Source organism: Serinus canaria, chromosome 1, assembly GCF_022539315.1.
Source record: "Serinus canaria isolate serCan28SL12 chromosome 1, serCan2020, whole genome shotgun sequence".
Taxonomy (NCBI): Eukaryota; Metazoa; Chordata; class Aves; order Passeriformes; family Fringillidae; genus Serinus; species Serinus canaria.
The window spans coordinates 16,165,953-16,183,507 of NC_066313.1; the positions used below are offsets into that span (position 1 = coordinate 16,165,953).

A 17,555-nucleotide genomic window follows, 5' to 3' on the forward strand; every position below is an offset into this window, starting at 1 on the left:
TGGTAATTGGATTCTGGTGTGAGTGTTTTGTTTTCTTGATCAATCTCTACAAGCCATGTCCTGACGGGTGGGCAGGAGACAGTCATGAGATTTTGTTGAGTTCTTGTTCAGTTTCAGTTTAGATGTAGTGTAATATAGTACAGAATAATATAGTATAATGAAGTAATTCATTAGCCTTCTGATATCATAGAGTCCTGCTCATCATTCTTCCCTTTGACAAGGGATTGCCTGCATTTACAATACCTGGGGAGCAGCAGGAGTCTTAAACCACTCAGCTTCTTTGCACAGGTAAGGTGAGTTACAGTCCTTGGCCTCTCACTGTTATTGCAGAGGCAGTCTGGACTCATGAAGCCATATGGAATTTCATTCTCCAAGCACATACAAATATGCTAATTGCAGGGGGATTATTTGGGGCTGTGAGGTAAAGCATAAATGGACACATTGGAAGGATCAGTTCATATGTCCTGTCAAGTAAATGTGTGTATTTGCTCAGAAACAAAAGGCAAGTAAAACAACTGTATTTTATAAAAGAAAGAAAGTAAGTCATAGGAAAGTCAAAACAAAGCTGATAGCAATTGAAAAAAGATGATTTGGCTGGGAACTTCAGCAGGAGACACGGAATCAGAATTGACCTTCTTTCCCTTTTACACTTATCACTGGCTTACTAAATTAGTTGGTAGTTTCATTTTTATTGTGCCTGTTCACCAAGGTACAAAATAACATTTTATGTATATTATATAACACATGCACTATACATATATGTATATATATATATATATATATATATAGACACACATAGACATGTGCTGACAATTAGGCATTTGTATATCTGCATCTCCCAGGAAAACCGTGCTGCGCCGTGGGTTTCTCACCTCCTGCCTGGCCACAAACTTACTTTTTAAGCTGCCTCTGGGTTTCTCTGTTTTCTCCCAACTTTTTTGCTCAGAAACAGCCTTCTCCCCATCAATCCCCAGCTTCCCTACCATGGCCTTTTCCTACAAAGATCCTTAGCTCATTGACTGTGACCCCATTTGTATCCAACATCATCTTGCAGGCTTAAACCTTTGTTCAAGTGTGCCGGTGCTGATATTGTGTCTATGTCCATATATTTCAACCCATGGGCAGATGGATTTTCCCATGCTGTGGGAAATCTTGGGAAAAGGCAGGAACAAGTGGGAGTTCTGCACTGTGGAAGTGGCAGTGCCAGCTGGACTTCTGGATTAAAGCAAAGAGGAGGAGGACCCCGGTGAATTAATGCTGAAGCACTCTGCAGCTGTGACTTGGTGCCTGGCTTGGGACCAGAGTTGGTGATGCCAGAGGTGAGGAGTTCAGGCTGAACTTTTTCCTGTGGTGGCCTGATTGGGACTCCACTGATCTTTGGGGAGGAGTGTTGTGGACAGAGCCCGGAGCTGCCTTTGGGAGCGAGCTGCTTTGTAGAGGTGTTTTGGGTTCATAGGGGCTCTGTAAATTCAGATATTTTGGAGGGTCACAGTTTCCCTAAGTGACAGCCAGCCAGGAGACCAAAGGATCCATTTCCTAGTGAGACGGGATACATGGGCATGCCTGTAAGGAGCTGGTTGGGAGGACAGCAACTGAGGGGAAAGTGTTTGTCTCCTGGGAATATTGCACCTGGTCACAGAGACTTTTGTGACTTGGATGGACTCCCTCCAAAAGAAAGATAGCTCTTTCTTTTCCTTGTAAGTGATAAATGTGTGTACTGGGGGAGCTTTTGTGCACCAAAGATTTTATATCCCTGGTGTTCTGTGGGATGAAGACTGGTACAACAACCACATGTAGCAAGCAGGAGGACATTTTCCTGCTGTGCTGCAGAAGAGTCAAGGGAGAAGGATCACGGGAGGCAATGCCTAGGCAGTGACGCTGGATTTCCAACCTCCTCATCACTCCACAATCACCTTCCACAGCTGTGCTCCAGCTCTCATTTTCCCTCTCCTGCTGAAAAAGCATTTTTTCCCTCTTTCTCCCTAAGCTGGGCTACAGCTGATATTTTTCATATCATTGCTGAACTGGCCTGTTTACCCATCCTGTTCTTTCTGCCTGGTGTCTCTGTCCAGAAGGTTGTTCACCCTGATGGCTTTTCCCAGCTAATTCTCCTGACTCACCCGAGGTACGTGCAGAACCTCAGCAACTGAGCCAGAGAGACTGAGAGAACAAAAATTAACAAAACAATGAGGAAGATAAAACTGCAACTTTTAAAAAGAGCCCTCCTAAGTTTATAAAGTTAAACTCTTAAATGCTGGACAAATCCAGACCTAAGGCTGCCTTTGGAGGGATAGTTTGGCCCCCTTTTCCCTTCCCCCACACAATGTGTATTATGTGACATGATTTAATTGTTTGGCTGCATACTATTTTTCCCACAGGACTAGTGCCTCATTTAGTGTAAATGCAGGACAGTGTCTGGGAATGAAGCTGGTCTCTGCATTTCCTGGACCAAGTGTGTGACTAGCAGCCCCATTTATCACCACCTAACCCAGACACTGTGCTGAATTCAGAGCTGACAGCTTCTTCATGAGGTTTTCTGGAGTGCCTTCCCTGCAGCCTCTGACTATTTATCACCACAGTGTGCCTAAAGGTGAGAAGCTACTATTTCCAGGGAACTGGGAACTTTTTATTACAATTTGATGAAGTTTCTTTGAATACTCCATTGGCTCTGGCATTTGTTTGGGATACTTTATGATTTAACTAACTGATGTAGCAGACTTCATTTGCTGTTCTGAGTGCTGAATGCTTCTATAAATCTATAACCTAAATGTCTCCTACCAGGCATCTAAAAGCAAGAAACCATAAGCCAGACATGTAGATATCTCACCTAGATGTGACTAAGGAACTTGATAGAAGCAGGGAGAGTTTCTAGTTCTTTCAGCTGCCATTTCTTTCCTCTGCTAGTAGATTATTCCCTTTTCCCACAGCCCTCTGCCTTAGGTTTGCATGTCCCAGATAAGCTAGGACTTGGCTTGATATTTGGCCCTGAGTGAGCACACTAGATGAGCTCTCCACTGCCTGATGCTATTTAGAAGTTACATCTTGTAAACTTGTTTGACTATTCTGTTGCTGACTGTCCTTCATCAAAAAAGTGCCAGGTCATTTTCATCACCGTGAATAATCTCTCGTTTTCTAACATGAAACTTGCATCATCAGCTGGAGCATAGTAAAAAGAAATTCCAATCCACATTCTCAGAGATGATTTTCAGAGCTCTGTGTTGATATTTGCAGCTTTAAAATAATATTTTCTCTCATTTAGCTGATACTTGATGAGACAAGGAAAAGTGAAGATTCTTGCTCAGCACTGTGGGGACAGGGCTAAATCTGGTTTTGTGCATTTGTGCCATGGTTCAACATGTACACAAAAGCAGCACAGTACTGCAGACAAGCTCACCTGCACAGCTCTCAGGGTTGAGACATATTTGCTTCAAGAACTGAAACTCTGAGAAGAAAAACATTTGGAACGGCAAACTGCTGTCAGCTTTTCCCAGAATTCTCCATTCTTCATCATCATAATAAAGGGATAGGAATGTTTGGGGAGAAAGTTTTTGCTGTCACTACTCCTGGCATTTCTGGCTTTATTACTCTAGCTTCTCCATGCCAAATTGCTAGACTAGTTCAAAGGACTCTGATCAACTTGAATCATATCCAATTACCTGTAAATTATAGATTGTTTCAGGAAGTTCTCTGAAGTTCCTCTGTTCATGCAGATAGTGTTAAGCTGAGCTCTGCTGACTTTTTAAAAACCATGATTGTTTTTCATGTTGTTCTAGATGAAAGACTTTCATGGTGGGGGGAGGTACATTTTTATATGCTAGAAATCAGCTTGAGACATTGCATAGACAGGATATAAACTTGGAAAAAGTATTTCTTTTGAAAGTTTCTTACACAGGTCTTATAGGCTACTTGTAAAAAACAAAAAAGCAGAAAATGTAAATATAGCTAGTAACTATTAACATTAAAAAACTTTAAAATTTCATATATGAAGTAACTACTTTTCTTCCCCCCACCCCCCACCCCCCCCAGGATGATAGGGTTAAGCCTGGAAGCATTTTTAAACTTTACAGATTTAAACCTGTACCTTGAAAATCCATGCAAGAGCAAATATCCCTAGTAGCCCTCCAAAGAATGGACTTACGCAATATGGGTCCATGTATTCAAATTAACTTTTTATTTTTTTTGGTGTTACAAGTTGTATTAAAACCAGAATATCAATGTTTGTGGTTTTTTTCTGAAGTCATAGCGAGTGCATGCATTTCTCTTTATTCAATTGTTGCATGAACTTTGCAAGGCCAGAATTATTTGTTTAGCTTTCTGGGCACTCTATCCAGAGAGCTATTATTTTATCAGCCACACTCCTATGGTACATTTCATAAAATCCTAATATGGTTTCAGTTGGAAGGAACCTTACAAACCATCAAGTTCCAACCCCCCTGCCATGGCCAGGGACACCTCTCACTAGACCAGGTTCCTCAGGGCCCCATCCAGCCTGGCTTTGAGCACTACCAGGGATGGGGCATCCACAGCTTCTCTGGGCAACCTGTGCCAGGGCCTCAGCACCCTCACAGTAAAGAATTCTGAGTAAAGACTTCCTCACATCTTCCTTTCTCCCCTTTTTGAAAATTGTAGCAATGTTTCCCTTTTTTCCAGTCACTGGGGACTTCGCCTGACCACTGTGACTTTTCAAATATGAAGGAAAGTGGCTTGGCAGCAACATCAGCCAGCCCCCTCAGGACCCTGGGATGCATCTGACCAGATCCCAGACACTCATGGCTATTCATCTTCACCAGGTGGTCCTGAACCTGCTTTTAACTTATATGTGGGAGGCCTTCACTCCCTTCACTCAGCTATAAATTAGCTGTGGTGCTACAAAGATACCTACAAACAGCCAACACAATCCTTGGACTCCAAGTGCTCAGGGGAGCAGATCAACATTTCACTTCAGTGTTCACCCAGAAACAAGTTTGGATTTGTAGAGTAGTATTCCCTCAAGAGCCCAGGCTGAAACCAGCTCACCTGCCCCCAGGTGCTGTCTTGCTTTCTGGGCCAAAATGCAGATGTTACAATAATCCTAAAACATCTAGAGTTCTAATTTGTCTGTAATGTGCTCATGAATTATTTAGATCAAGGCATAGATGTGTGACTTCATGGTTGATGTTAGTGCCTGGTATTTGTGGTAACTGATGAAGTAAAAGCACTGGGCACCACACTAAATGCAGTGTAAGAGACTTGTGGGTCTTGGAGCCACAGGCATTCAACCATGTGATGTTTCATTAGGCTAACCCCTGTGGAAAGTGGACCAAGCACTGCTTGCAAATTCATCTCACATCATTTAGGCTTTGCTATGAAATAACATTTTAGCTCCTTGCTTCAAATGCAATACTCAATATCAGCAGGCAACAACCAAACAAATGCTCTGTTTGGATGCTCTGTTCCTCCAGCAAGAGAAGAGCTCAATTGCCTGCCTGTGTGTCAAGCATGGATCCTAAGTTTGCAAGGGCAGTGTTGAACTAATTTCCTAACTAACTTTGGAATAAGGCAAAAACAGTAAGGTCAAAATGAAGGAAGGTCTGAACTTGACTGAATGTGACAGAACTGTCAGCTTTCTGCTGACCTTAGGTAAAAACATCACAAAAGATGTTTTGTTATTTCCATAGTCTCCAACAGTTTTGTAGAATATTTTATGCATGCACTTCTCTGTGGTTACTTGGATGCACACTGACTTGCAGAAGTGCAGGATCCCTGCAGGGCCCTGGGGATGCTAGCTGGAGTTTTTTACATTGGCAACATTGGTTGTCACTTAGAATGACTTTTAAGTGTGGATGGAAATGAGGAAGCCCAGGAAGTGATTGTTGCTCCACTGCCAAGAGAAGCATCAAACCAGTGGTGAACAGAAGAGGCTATTACAATTATCACTATTATTGACTGATTATGCTCAGTCTAACTGAAAACTCTCCTGCAAGAGAAGGATATCCATTAGGTAGGGATTAATGTTGTGATCTAAATGCATTCTGCTGCCTGAAAAAAAAAAAATGCATAAAAAGTCGCTCAGACCAAGAAGCAGCTTTCATAGAGGCTGGATTTCTGAAGCACTGTTTACAGAGAGGTGATCCTTCTGGGAAATATTATTGTCCTTTTCTCTGTATTCATTACATCATCCAACCTGCAAAGGCATCTGCTTGCCAGATGCTGAGGGGTATTTGCTGGAGTACTATTTTTCTAAGAGTGAAAGTGTCACTTTGTGCTAAGGAAGAGGTGTGGATGCAGCTGCCTGAGAAGATAAATGAGTGTGAAAAAGTTTTAATCCTTATATGGAGTTGATCTCTCCCACAAATTTCCACAAAAAAAGCTTCTGGATCATGAAAGTAGAAATCTTAAATCAGGAGACTTGAGGGGGGTGTCTCAGAATTCAGTCCAAGTTGTGACTTATTGGTAGGGAGAGTAGCACCTCGGCTTGGTTATTCCTACAGCCACCGGGGAACCTGGCGACACAAGATCTTGATGCTGACAGGGGTGGAAAAAAGGGTCAAGGGAGTCTTCTGGCATAGCTTAAACAGAGCTTTAAAATCCGATTATCACAACTTCCTGGCAAATACCTCAAAGGAGGATTTTTCCACAGAAAGATGTGAGCCTTCGTTGGTGTTCTCTGCTGGCGGTTGTAAGAGAGGTGGTGCAGTGAGAGATGCCCTTCGTTCCACTGTGAATGATTCTGTAATGTCACTTACGTGGTTTACTACAGGATGACATCTGCAAATAAAGTCGTGGTTTCGTTCTTTAAATTTTATTTTTAGGCATTCTTCTTTTGGATTCAGGGCTGTAACCATAAATTCCTGCTAAATTACAGGAATTACAGCCACGGGTGCTCATTTTCGTGGAGAAAGCCACGGTTGTCGGTGTGTGTGTAAATAAAAGAAAGGCCTCTGTTATATGCAGCGATCAAAGGAAGGTTTGTATGTCTGAAAGACTCTATACTTTTTCTATTTTTCCTCGCCTGCCGGGCTATTGGGAGCCGCTGTCCCCGGCCGCCAGCCCCGCGCCAGCCCTGCCCGCTCCCGGCCGCTTTTCCTGGAAAGCGGGGCAGGAGAGGGGGCGGGCAGCGCCGGATCCCGCGGAAGCCTCGCTTTCCCTGAGCCCCTTTCCTTTGGCTCTGCTCTGGCTCCTTCCCGGCCAGGCGGGGAGGAGAACGCCCGCCCCCCGCGGGGCCGCCAGGGGAACATCTGGGCGGCCGCGGCGCAAACATCTGGAGCGGCCGCGGCGCATCCCCGGGGTCCGCAGCTGGAGGGTCCTGCCCCCGGCGCTGCCCCGGCCGGCAGCGAGACCCCCGGAGAGGGGGAGGAAGGAAGGAAGGCGGAGAAGGGGCTGCGAGGGAGGGCGCGGCACAGGTAAGGGCAGCCCGGCGGCCCCGATCCCCGGCCGGGGTGACGGCAGGACGAGCGGCGGCGGGGCAGGGCGGGGGGATGTCGGATCTTGCCGGGTGAAAGGACAAATACTCCATGTTTGCCGCGACTCGCTCCACGGGGGGCACTTCTGAGGTGACAAGAGCGGACGGGACGTTTAAAGCAGCAATCACTTTCGCCGAGGTGGCCGGAGTCGGAAGGCGAGCGTGGCCCTTGCAGGCAGTCGGAGCGTTCTGCCCCGTGTGCGAGGGGGTTTGCTGCCGAGGTTCTGGATGGTTAAACAAAGGGGACATTAAAAGTGTTCGGCTCAGTTCTAAGTTTTCTATGTGATTTTTTTTCCTCTCCCTCCCTCTTGGATGTGTCAAGTGGAGATGTATATCCAAACTTGAATTTCCAGGCAAAATGAAAAGAATTTAAATGTACTTCATGGCTTCCTACTCTATGAGAGAAACCCTAAAATTATCTTAGCCTCTTTATTTTATTTCAAAACGAAATAACCCTCAGAAAAAAACTTTCCATCCCTGGATATGTTCCATTTTGTTTCAACTTTTCCATCAATAAATCATATTTTACTCTAATAACACTTAATACTTGACATGCTATAAAAAATATTATCTTTTTGATAAAGGGCTTTCTGAAGAGTTTGGGAACTGAAGTACTTAAGACCAAAGTATTTCTGCTTTTTACTTCTTAAACCAAGTGTTTGATTATTACAATGCATTTGCATACTTAGGACTTGTGATTTCTCCACTAGGTATAACTTTGTTTGCATCACCAATATTGCTGTTTCTGTGGAACTCTTTAAATTATGGCACAAGTTGTACTCCGAGTCACTGCAAGTACTTTGTAGAAGGAATGTTTCCAATATCCATTTTAGATGCAAATTCATCATTGACTCTGGAGTTACCTTTCAGCAGTTTGCTCAGATGTCTTTTGCTGCTTTTCAGGGTTGCTTGCATGGCTTTTTCTGTATTTTTCTCTTTACAAATGAAGCTGGGCAAACCAAACAGATTTCTCTCAGTTGTGGAAACTGTGGGTAGAAATAACTGCTGGAGAAGAAAACTCAAAAGAACCTTGAGGAGTGGCTGGAATAATTATGCCTGTGTTTAGGCAAACTGCTGTTTACTCTCTTCTTGCACACAAATCTGCCTGTAAAGATCATTTGAGTCGGTACTGCAGATGGCCAGTGCTGCAGGGCAAAAATGGGCTCCTTGTTTCCAGCCTGAAGAGGTGCATGAACCAAGACCTCTCAGTGCTGGAACTCTTGTCAACTGGCTCCTTTTTCTTACCTGTGACCAAAAACACTCATGCTCACTTGCAGTTGGCAGGAGTAGTAATTTTGACCGTCTCTTCCAAGCTCCAAGCAAGACAAGCTCCTAAATCCAGGAGTTACAAATAATTTGACATTGGTTTTGAAATACCTTTGCTTTCAGTAGAGTGACTCTCTGCTGGGGCAGCTCTATCCCTTCATGCAGCATGAGCCAGACCTTGGGTCCTGGTGCTGCTTTTGGCTCCAGAAGATGAAAAGGAGACTTAAGTCCCTTTTATCAACTAATGCCTAAATCAGGGCCTGCTATAACATTTTAATGCTATGTGAGCAACACTCCTAAAACTCCTGCTCCAAATCACCTTGCACTTGAGACATTTCTAAGACAAATTGGGTAGCGTCTGTAATGCCAGTGGTTTTGGAAGAGGATCTTGCTGGGTCTGCTCCCTCTGCTAATTGTGTTGTTGGAGGGGTTGCAGGAATTGAAGCTGCTGCTGCTGTATCATGGAGAACTCTTCAGTTTCTGCTAATGTATTAGCACAAACTGATTCCAATGTCATGAGTTTGAGGTGGTCCTGTAGAATGGAGCTACACCTCTCAAGCATTTTGTCTCTTCTAGCTGGGCAAAGCCAGCCAGCCATTTCTCCCAGCTAGCAGCAATGTTACAGACTGCCTTGCCAACACTCCCATTTATTCATTAGTGTTTCTCTTTTTGGATTTCATCCATACAGCTTTCTGCTGTTGATAGTGTGTTCCCCCCAGGCTATCGTTGGTAGAGGCAGTGCATTTGGCCCCCCTGGGAGTAGCAGCATTGTCAGGTAGCCTGAGACAGACAGACAAGACTGCAGAGAAAACTTCAAGGTACAAAGGCAGATTAGTCAAGGCAAAGCTCTAGGTGCAAACCCCACCTGCTCTGTTGCACAGCTTTGTGGAAATAACTGATAAGAAAATTTTTAATGTTTTTTTATTTTTACAGCAGAATGCTGTAAACCCCAAGCACTCATAGAATTGGTTACAATCTTCAAATTCATAAGATTTAAACGTTTATTTTTAATCACTTTGTTTGCAATGAGGGCTCACATTACCTAACTGTACTGCAAAGACAAATGGGGTGGCTGAAGATGGAGAGTCTTTTCAGTAGGGCTTGTTGACAGGACAATGGGGTAATGGTTTTAAACTAAAAGAGGGTCTATTTAGATTAGATATAAGAGAGAAATTTTTTGTGAGGAGGATGGTGAGACACTGGCACTGGTTTCCCAGACAGGTGGAAAGGTTCCTTCCAACTCAAACTATTCTAAAACTGTATCAGAAGGTTATGAACACTTAATGGAACAACTTCAGAAAGCAGAGATTCATGAACAATGGGATGAGACAGCAAAATGAAGCACAGTGTCACAGCAGAAGCCAATATTCTGGACATATGTCCCATGTTTCCAGCCTTCTCTCTTGCAGGAGACAGGAGAAGTTCAGCTCTTTCAAGTGTCACCTGCTTGTTGCCCAAGTATGAGCTGTTGAGAGCTTTACATTAGGAAGCTGAGTTTCTTTTTAGTTTTTCAGTAAGAAAAACAAGTCCTTCCTATTAAAACCATCAAGGACTTAATAATGACCTCACATTTGTTGATATGAGCTCCCTTCCCATTTTTGTCAGCTTGAGACTGTCCTTAAGATGAAAGCTTGCTAATGCACACAGCACTGATGACAAATCTGCTTCCCATATTTTGTTAGTGTTTGGTGATTCCTTAAAACGGGGTCTTTGTAATCCAGTTGCTCATTCAAAGGCTTCAGTCACCTCAATATCTGGTCCTGTACATAATGAAGAGAAATTCTAATGCCTTTTCTGCACAGTCACCAGTAGTTATTGTAAGGGAGAAACGCTTGCAACCAAGGAGTTATAACTCATGGAGGTCAGCAAGCCCTGGACTTCACACTTTCATGCCTTCACACCTCTCTACAGCCTGAAGGGAGGCTGTAGCCAGGGGTGGGTCTGCCTCCTCTCCCAAGCAAGTAGGGCCAGGATGAAAGGGCATAGTCTTAAACTGTGCCTGGACAGGTTTTAGGTGGACATCAGGAAGAATTTCTTCACAGAAAGGGTGATTAGACCTATTGGATCAGACCACCCAGGGAGGTGGTGAGTCACTGTCCCTGGAGGTGTTGAAGGACAGACTGGCTGTGCCAGTCAGTGCCCTGTGGTAGCTGCCAGGGTGGTGATCAAAGGCTGGACTCAATGATGTGAGAGGTGCTTTCCCAGCTAATTGATTCTGTGATTCTGTGATTCTGTGATTCTGTGACCTGTCCTCCTCTAAGCACAGAGCTCTCTTTCAGATATGGCTTCTTTGCTGGTGGAAAATATTCATTGAAGACCACTCAAACATTAAGTTTTCTCAGTAGACTCCCCCCTTTTTTTGGGTTGTGTCTTCTCGTCTTTAAGAAGTGTTTGGAGACATAAATAACAGTTGCAGTAACTTCTAAGAGTGTGCAAAGAGCTTTGTAAGTACCAAATGCAGGATCTTTCACAGCCCAGGTGGTCATTAGTATTTATTACAAATATTTTCCATTGTCTAGTAGTCCTGTCAGCTTTGCTATTTTATGAGACCATCCCACTGAAAGCCCAGCTGTACTGTCAAGATGCTCTAGGAGGGAAGTCTATAAAAAGGATGCCAACAGAAACCAATATATATTTTATTTCATTTCCCCTCCAGAGCAGGGCTCTGATCTCTAAATCATCAGTTGACACATCAAACTTTTGCTCTCTTGACATTTTCCCAGCCTAGGAAGCCTTTTCCCTCCTAGGAAGCAAGGAACATGTAAGTGAACACAACTGGAAAGACAAAGAGGAGTCAGAGATCACACCCTACAAAACTGGCCTTTGTGGCAAAGCCATGGAGCAATCTTCCTAATGGCAGTGTAACCTCTGCTGGACCATGGAACTCCAGGAACAGCTAGAGTCTTGCAGAGGTTGTTCATTGAAGTGACTTGGGCTGTTTTAAGGAACAGAGGTAATCCTCCCCCACCAGTCTGCCCTGGTGAGACCCCATCTAGGGTGCCGTGTCCAGTTCTGAGCTCCTGAATTCAAGGAATTACTGAAGAGGGTCTAGCAGAGGGCTACAAGGAAGATGAGGAGACTGGAGCATCTCTCTTCAGAGAAACAGCCGAGGGAGCTGGTCCTGTTCAGCCTGAAGAAGAGACAGCTGAGAGGGAACCCCATCCATGCATACAGGTATCCTAAGGTCTGGTGTCAAGAGAATGGTGCCAGAATCTTGTCAGTGGTGCCTGGTGACAGGAAAAGGGACAATGGGCATAAACCGAAACACAGGAAGTTCCACCTGAACATGATGAAAAACTTCCTTCCTGTGCAGGTGGCTGAGCCCTGGAACAGGTTTTCCAGAGAGGTTGTGGATATCCAGATATCTTGAATACCTCTCACTGGAGATATTCAAGATATCCTGGGCAACCTGCTCTAGATAAACCTACTTTAGCAGGGGGTTGGACTAGACAACCTGCAGAAGTCCCTTCCAGCAGTAACCACTCTGTAATTTCATGATTTTGTGATTCTGTGATGAAAGGAATTGACTTCAAAAGGAGAGTGACTGCATATAGGAATGTCACTAGCCAGCACAACTCGGGTTAAAATAGGGAAGCACTGAGAGCTCCAGCTAAGCCCAGCTCTGGGTGGGCTGGACAGGGGAGATGGTCTCAGATGTTAGTGAAGAGTTCCCACAGCACAGCAGCGGGATGTCACAGCACGTCCCTCCTTATGCCCTTTCTCTGGCAGCACTCTGCCTCTGCCACACACAGTCAAAGATTGCCAGGCTGGGAGGAGCCCTGCAGCACCTCAGCTGGAGGGCAGCAGCCTGCTGTGACCCTCTGGAGAAGGGAACTGCCACCCTGCTTGGGGGGCTGATGGAGTGGCACCCCCAGGAGACACCCCACTGTGGCATGGAAGTGGCTGTGGTGGCTGGAGCCGACCCTGGTCCCACCAGAGGCAGCTCTGCTGTACCTGCAGCAGTTTCCTGACATCCCCGTGCTGTTTCACCCTTCATTTCAGCCAGTGCTAGGAAATACCAGGGTTTATGACCAATACAGGAACTATGAATCTTTCCTAGGAAAAAATGACTCTCATGTATCCCATGCACTTACCAGGTTTACTTTTTGTGTGTGTAAGTTTTTTGAACTTGTGGTGCTCTGAGAAAGGCTCCAGTTTGGCAGTCCTGAAGACCAAAAATTTCATATCCCCAGAGGAGCAGCTGCTCAGATATCAAGAGCCAATGGTAAGATTGTTATGCAGTACTTGTTGTCCCCGGGTAACCCCTGGAGATAGCCTGCTCATCTGTGGGAGCAGGAGCAGTCAGCAGATGTGCAGAGAACAGGGAAAGAGAGCCAGAAAATGGAGGGTCATGAGAGATAACAAACACAGTGAGGAGCACTCAGAGGGCTGAGGGAAGGAAGAGCCTCTGACAGATGTGAGGCACTGCAAAAGAATAGAGAGGTGGGCCCAAACTCATCACTGTGGCAGATTGTGTCCCAGAGTCCCTTCTTTCTAGGGCCAGCAGATAGATTTCTGGTCATTACCTCTGGGAATTTTGGTTTTCATCCCTGTCTTCTAGTCTTGAAGGTTCTCTCAAAGCTTGAACTCTTCTCCTACAGACTTTGGAGGTGCGTGTTTATGACATTTATTTTTATTTTTTTCTTTGCCTGAAAATCTTTATCTCCCACACCCCTAAGCCAAAACCACCAAGGTTCTCCCGTCACTTTTCAACATTTCAAACAGTCTTTGTCCTGCTCTCCTTCATACACACAGTACTCAGCTCCAGTCTCATTCTAAAGCAGCTGTAGGTGCCAGCTGAGTATTTCCTTAACCCCAGAGCAATGATCTCATCTGGAAACACGGAGCTGTAATCGCTGAAATGCTTTCAGTCATGACATGAAACCAGGAGTGTGTTTAGTGAACAATGTACTTGGAGCAGACAGTTTTTCAGTCAGCCTGGCTGGCTGTGGTGTTTACAGCACAATGGCTGCAGGACAAAAGGCACTTGCCTCATGAATAGATCTTTAGCTGCAAGTAGGAAACTTTGGTACCAAATTAAACTTGTCTGTGATTTTCTTTGTCTTACATGCATTTCAGCTTTGCTGGTTTCCATTTTTTGTAAAAGCTGTGTGATCACAGCTTGTGCCCTGATTAGAAAATGCCTACAATTGTTATTTCCTCCTCTTATCTGGGTACATCATTCTCACCAATATCACAATCCATTCCCGCAGCTGTTATGGATAAATAAACATTTCCCATCAAGTATTATAAACTCCACATCACTATTTTCTAATCTAGCATATGGAAGAAAAAATTGTTGATGTTTAATTTTTGAGCTTAACCTTTGTTATCATATGGCTGTGTAGCAGAAATGGAAGCATTGCAGCAGAGTGAGTTTGTGGCTTTGTAACTTGTGTCATTTCTGGAAAAGAAATCCACATTTCTGGTCGACAGCCCTCTGTAGAATCCCCCGGGGCCTGACAAACACAGGAAATTGCAGGGCATACTGCTGTGGCAGGAGAATGTGCAGGGAAGGGAAGGGAAGCTGCCTGCTGCAGGGCAGGCTCTGGCTCAGCTACTGCTCATGTCCCTGTCCCACGGAGGTTGTGCTGCCTAAACCTCTGTCTGTCCTTTAGAGGGAAAAGGGATAAAAGGGAAACTAACCTAGCTCTTCCAGAAGCAATTGAGAAGTCTTTTGAGTAACCAGGTGGCATGTTGGGTTTCTCCACTGCACTCGCAAGTCTGGCCTTGGACCCCACAAAAGTGGAGACCAGAAATCAAACTGGTAAATGTTACAAAACATCTCTCCCAAACCCACTGGAGGATATTTAAATCTGAGTCTATTTCTTGCCTGCCTTTCATGCTTCTGATGGTGTGAGAAAATTTTCAGGCTAAAAAGGCAGCTCTTAATAGCCACAAAAACACACAGCTTTTCTTGAGTGCTCACTTGGAAGCCTCCTTTTCCAGTGGAATCCCAAGTTCCCTTCTGACCCCAAGAAATAAGATGCAGCCTGAACAGAGGGATGAGCAACCCAGGTACACAAAGCTTTATGGCTGCTTGGGAATTTGTTGGCAGCTGTGAACAGCCTATACGGGTTTGGCAAAGCGTGGATGTGAAACACTTTTGCAATACCATGCAGCTTTCTAATTACTGGAAAAACCTTAATCATGCATTGCTTTCTATGGCTATTGCAAGAAAAACTATGCTTGGAGTTCTCACATTAAAAAAAAAAAAAGCATCTCGCATTCACAGGTAGCTGTAAATTATTCTTGTTCTTTATTCCAGTCAGCTGCAGAAAAGTTGGCTGGTACTTAAAATTTATAAACTACCTCAACAATTGAGTTTGTTGCCATAATGATGCCTAATTACCTTTTTCTCCAGTTCCCCTGAGACCACAGGCCCCTGAGCAGGGGTGCCACGATGGGGCTCTGTGGGTGAGTCTGACTGGGGCAGTTGAAGCCTGTGGCTCTCCTGGAGCCCTGACAGCAGCCTCCTGTGCTGGTGTGCCCCACACTGTGCTGAAAGCAGCTTCTCAAGGGGCACTTGGTGTGGAAAACCTGGATCTGGGCTGGAATGTGTGCTTTGTCCACCTCCTGGGCAGGCTCTTCAGAGCAGCAGCCCTGCTGGTTGGCAGAGGTGGGGGGACCTTCCCTCATCTTGACTCCAAAATTTGTTTGCTAGATCTCAGAATTTACTGTTGCCCTGGCTGCTGTGGTTCCATGGCTGCTTGCTGGGGGTGGTGGAAGGGTCCTGGGTGGTGAAACTTCAGGGTGGAGACATGAGGAGTGAGTGATCCTGCAGGAATCCTGAGGGTGCACACAGCAGGTGACAGTGGCCATGTGATCTGCAACAGGCAAGGATGTGCATGTGCTGGAAAGCCAGCCCTGTCACCCATGGGCACAGCTGTGGCCAGGTGAAGAAAGTGATCTGCCCAGTGAGCCTCCCAGTCAGGCTTCATCTGTCAGATGGATCAGCACCTCTGACACTGAGAAGAAAAGCAGGGCAGTCGTAGTGGGTGAATTCCTTCTGAGGGGAACAGAGGGACCCATCCCAGAGAGGTCTGCTGCCTCCCTGGGGCCTGGGTACAGGATATCCCTGAGAGACTGCCTGGGCTGATTCAGCCCTCTGATTGTTACCCACTGCTGATACTCCAGGCTGGCAGGGATGAGACTGGAAAGAAAAGTGTCAGGGCAATTGAAAGGGACTTTGGGGCACTGGGTCAAAGTGGTTGATAGGGCAGGGGAACAGGTAGTGTTCTGCTCAGTCCCTTTGGTGGCAGGGATAAATGAAAGAAAAGGAGAATCCACATTATCATTAAGTGGCTCAAGGGTTGGTGTCATCAGCAGAATTTTGGATTCTTCAGCAACTTTTATGGCACCTGGCCTGCTGGAACTGGACGGGCTCCATCTTTCTGTTAAGGGCAGAAGGCTTTTAGCTCATGAACTGGCAGAACTTGTTGAGAGGGCTTTAAACTAGATTTGAAGGGGGAAGGGGAGGCAGCTGGGCTGTGTGAAAGCACAGGTTCAAGGGTGGTAAGCCTGAGATAGGAGTGAAATCAGCAGCCCAGCTGAGGTGCATGTACACCAATGCACACAGCGTGGGTAACAAACAAGAAGAGCTGGAGGCCATGGTGCAGCAGCAGAGTTGTGATGTAGTTGCCATCACAGAAATGTGGTGGGTTGACTCACATGGCTGGAGTGCTGCACTGGAATGGCTACAAGCTCTTCAGGAGAGACAGAAGAGAGAGAAGAAGTACAGGGGTAGCCCTTTATGTTAGGGAGGCCTTGGATGCCATAGCTATTGAAACTAATGATGATGAAGGTGGTGCCTATGGGTGAGAATTAAGGGGAAGGCTAAAAAGGCTGATATCCTACAGGGAGTCTGTTATCAGCCACCCAACCAGGAAGAAGAGGTGGACAACTCATTCTATAAGCAGCTAGAGAGTGTTTCAGGATCATCAGCCTTTGTTCTTGTAGGTGACTTTAACCTACCAGACACCTGCTGGGAACTTAACACAGCAGAACAGAGACAGTCCAGGAGGTTCTTAGAGTGTGTGGAGGACAACTTTTTGTCACAGCTGGTGAGTGAGCCTGCCAGGGGAGGGACTATGTTGGATCTGTTGTCTGCAAATAGAGATGGGTTCATGGGAGATGTGGTTGTTAGAGGCTGCTTGGGGCACAGTGATCATGAAATTATAGAATTCTCAATATTTGGTGAAATCAGGAGGAGCATCAATAAGACTCTTACACTGGACTTCCAGAGGGCAGACTCTGGCCTGTTTAGGAGACTTATTCAGAGAGTTCCTTGGGAAGCAGTCCTTAAAAACAAAGGAGTCCAGGAAAGGTTGGCATGCTGCAAAACAGAGGTCTTGAGGGCACAGGAACAGATTGTCCCTGTGTGCTGGAAGAAGAGTCGACGAGGCAAATGTCCAGCCTGGATGGGCAAGGAGGATTTGAATGAACATAGGAATAAAAAGAGGATGTATCATCTTTGGAAGGAGGGTCAGGTCTCTCAGGAAGTATTTGAAGGGGTTGCCAGGGCACGTAGGAAAAAATTAGGAAGGCCAAAGTTCAGTTTGAACTTAATTTGGCAGCTTTTGTAAAGGATAATAAAAAATGTTGTTGCAAATATATTAATGGCAAAAGGAAGGGTAAGACCAATCTCTGTTCTCTGCTGGATACAGGAGGGAACTTGGTAACTCCTTCTCTGCAGAGGAGAAGGCAGAAGTGCTTAGCGCCTTCTTTGCCTTAGTTTTCAGTGAGAAGACAGCTTGTCCTCAGGACAGCTGTCCTCCTGGGCTGGTGGATGGTGTCAGGGAGCAGAATGGTCCCCCTGTTATCCAGGAGGAGGCAGTCAGAGAACTGC

The 17,555-nt window shown here is 45.4% G+C and overlaps 1 protein-coding gene across 4 annotated transcripts in view; it reads left to right on the forward strand.

Annotated features, from left to right (window-relative positions):
• The first annotated feature begins 7,227 nt into the window (after positions 1 to 7,227).
• The window catches only part of TMEM45A (transmembrane protein 45A), a 28,155-nt gene continuing 17,827 nt past the window's right edge, over positions 7,228 to 17,555 (forward strand). For 2 of the 4 annotated variants that reach the window (XM_050979297.1, XM_009095439.4), the window contains exon 1: positions 7,228 to 7,382. The gene's annotated coding sequence lies outside the window, so the exon portion shown is untranslated. Of the gene's footprint in view, positions 7,383 to 16,690; positions 16,771 to 17,555 lie in introns of those variants that run through there. The other 2 variants (XM_050979299.1, XM_050979306.1) reach the window with 2 other exon arrangements.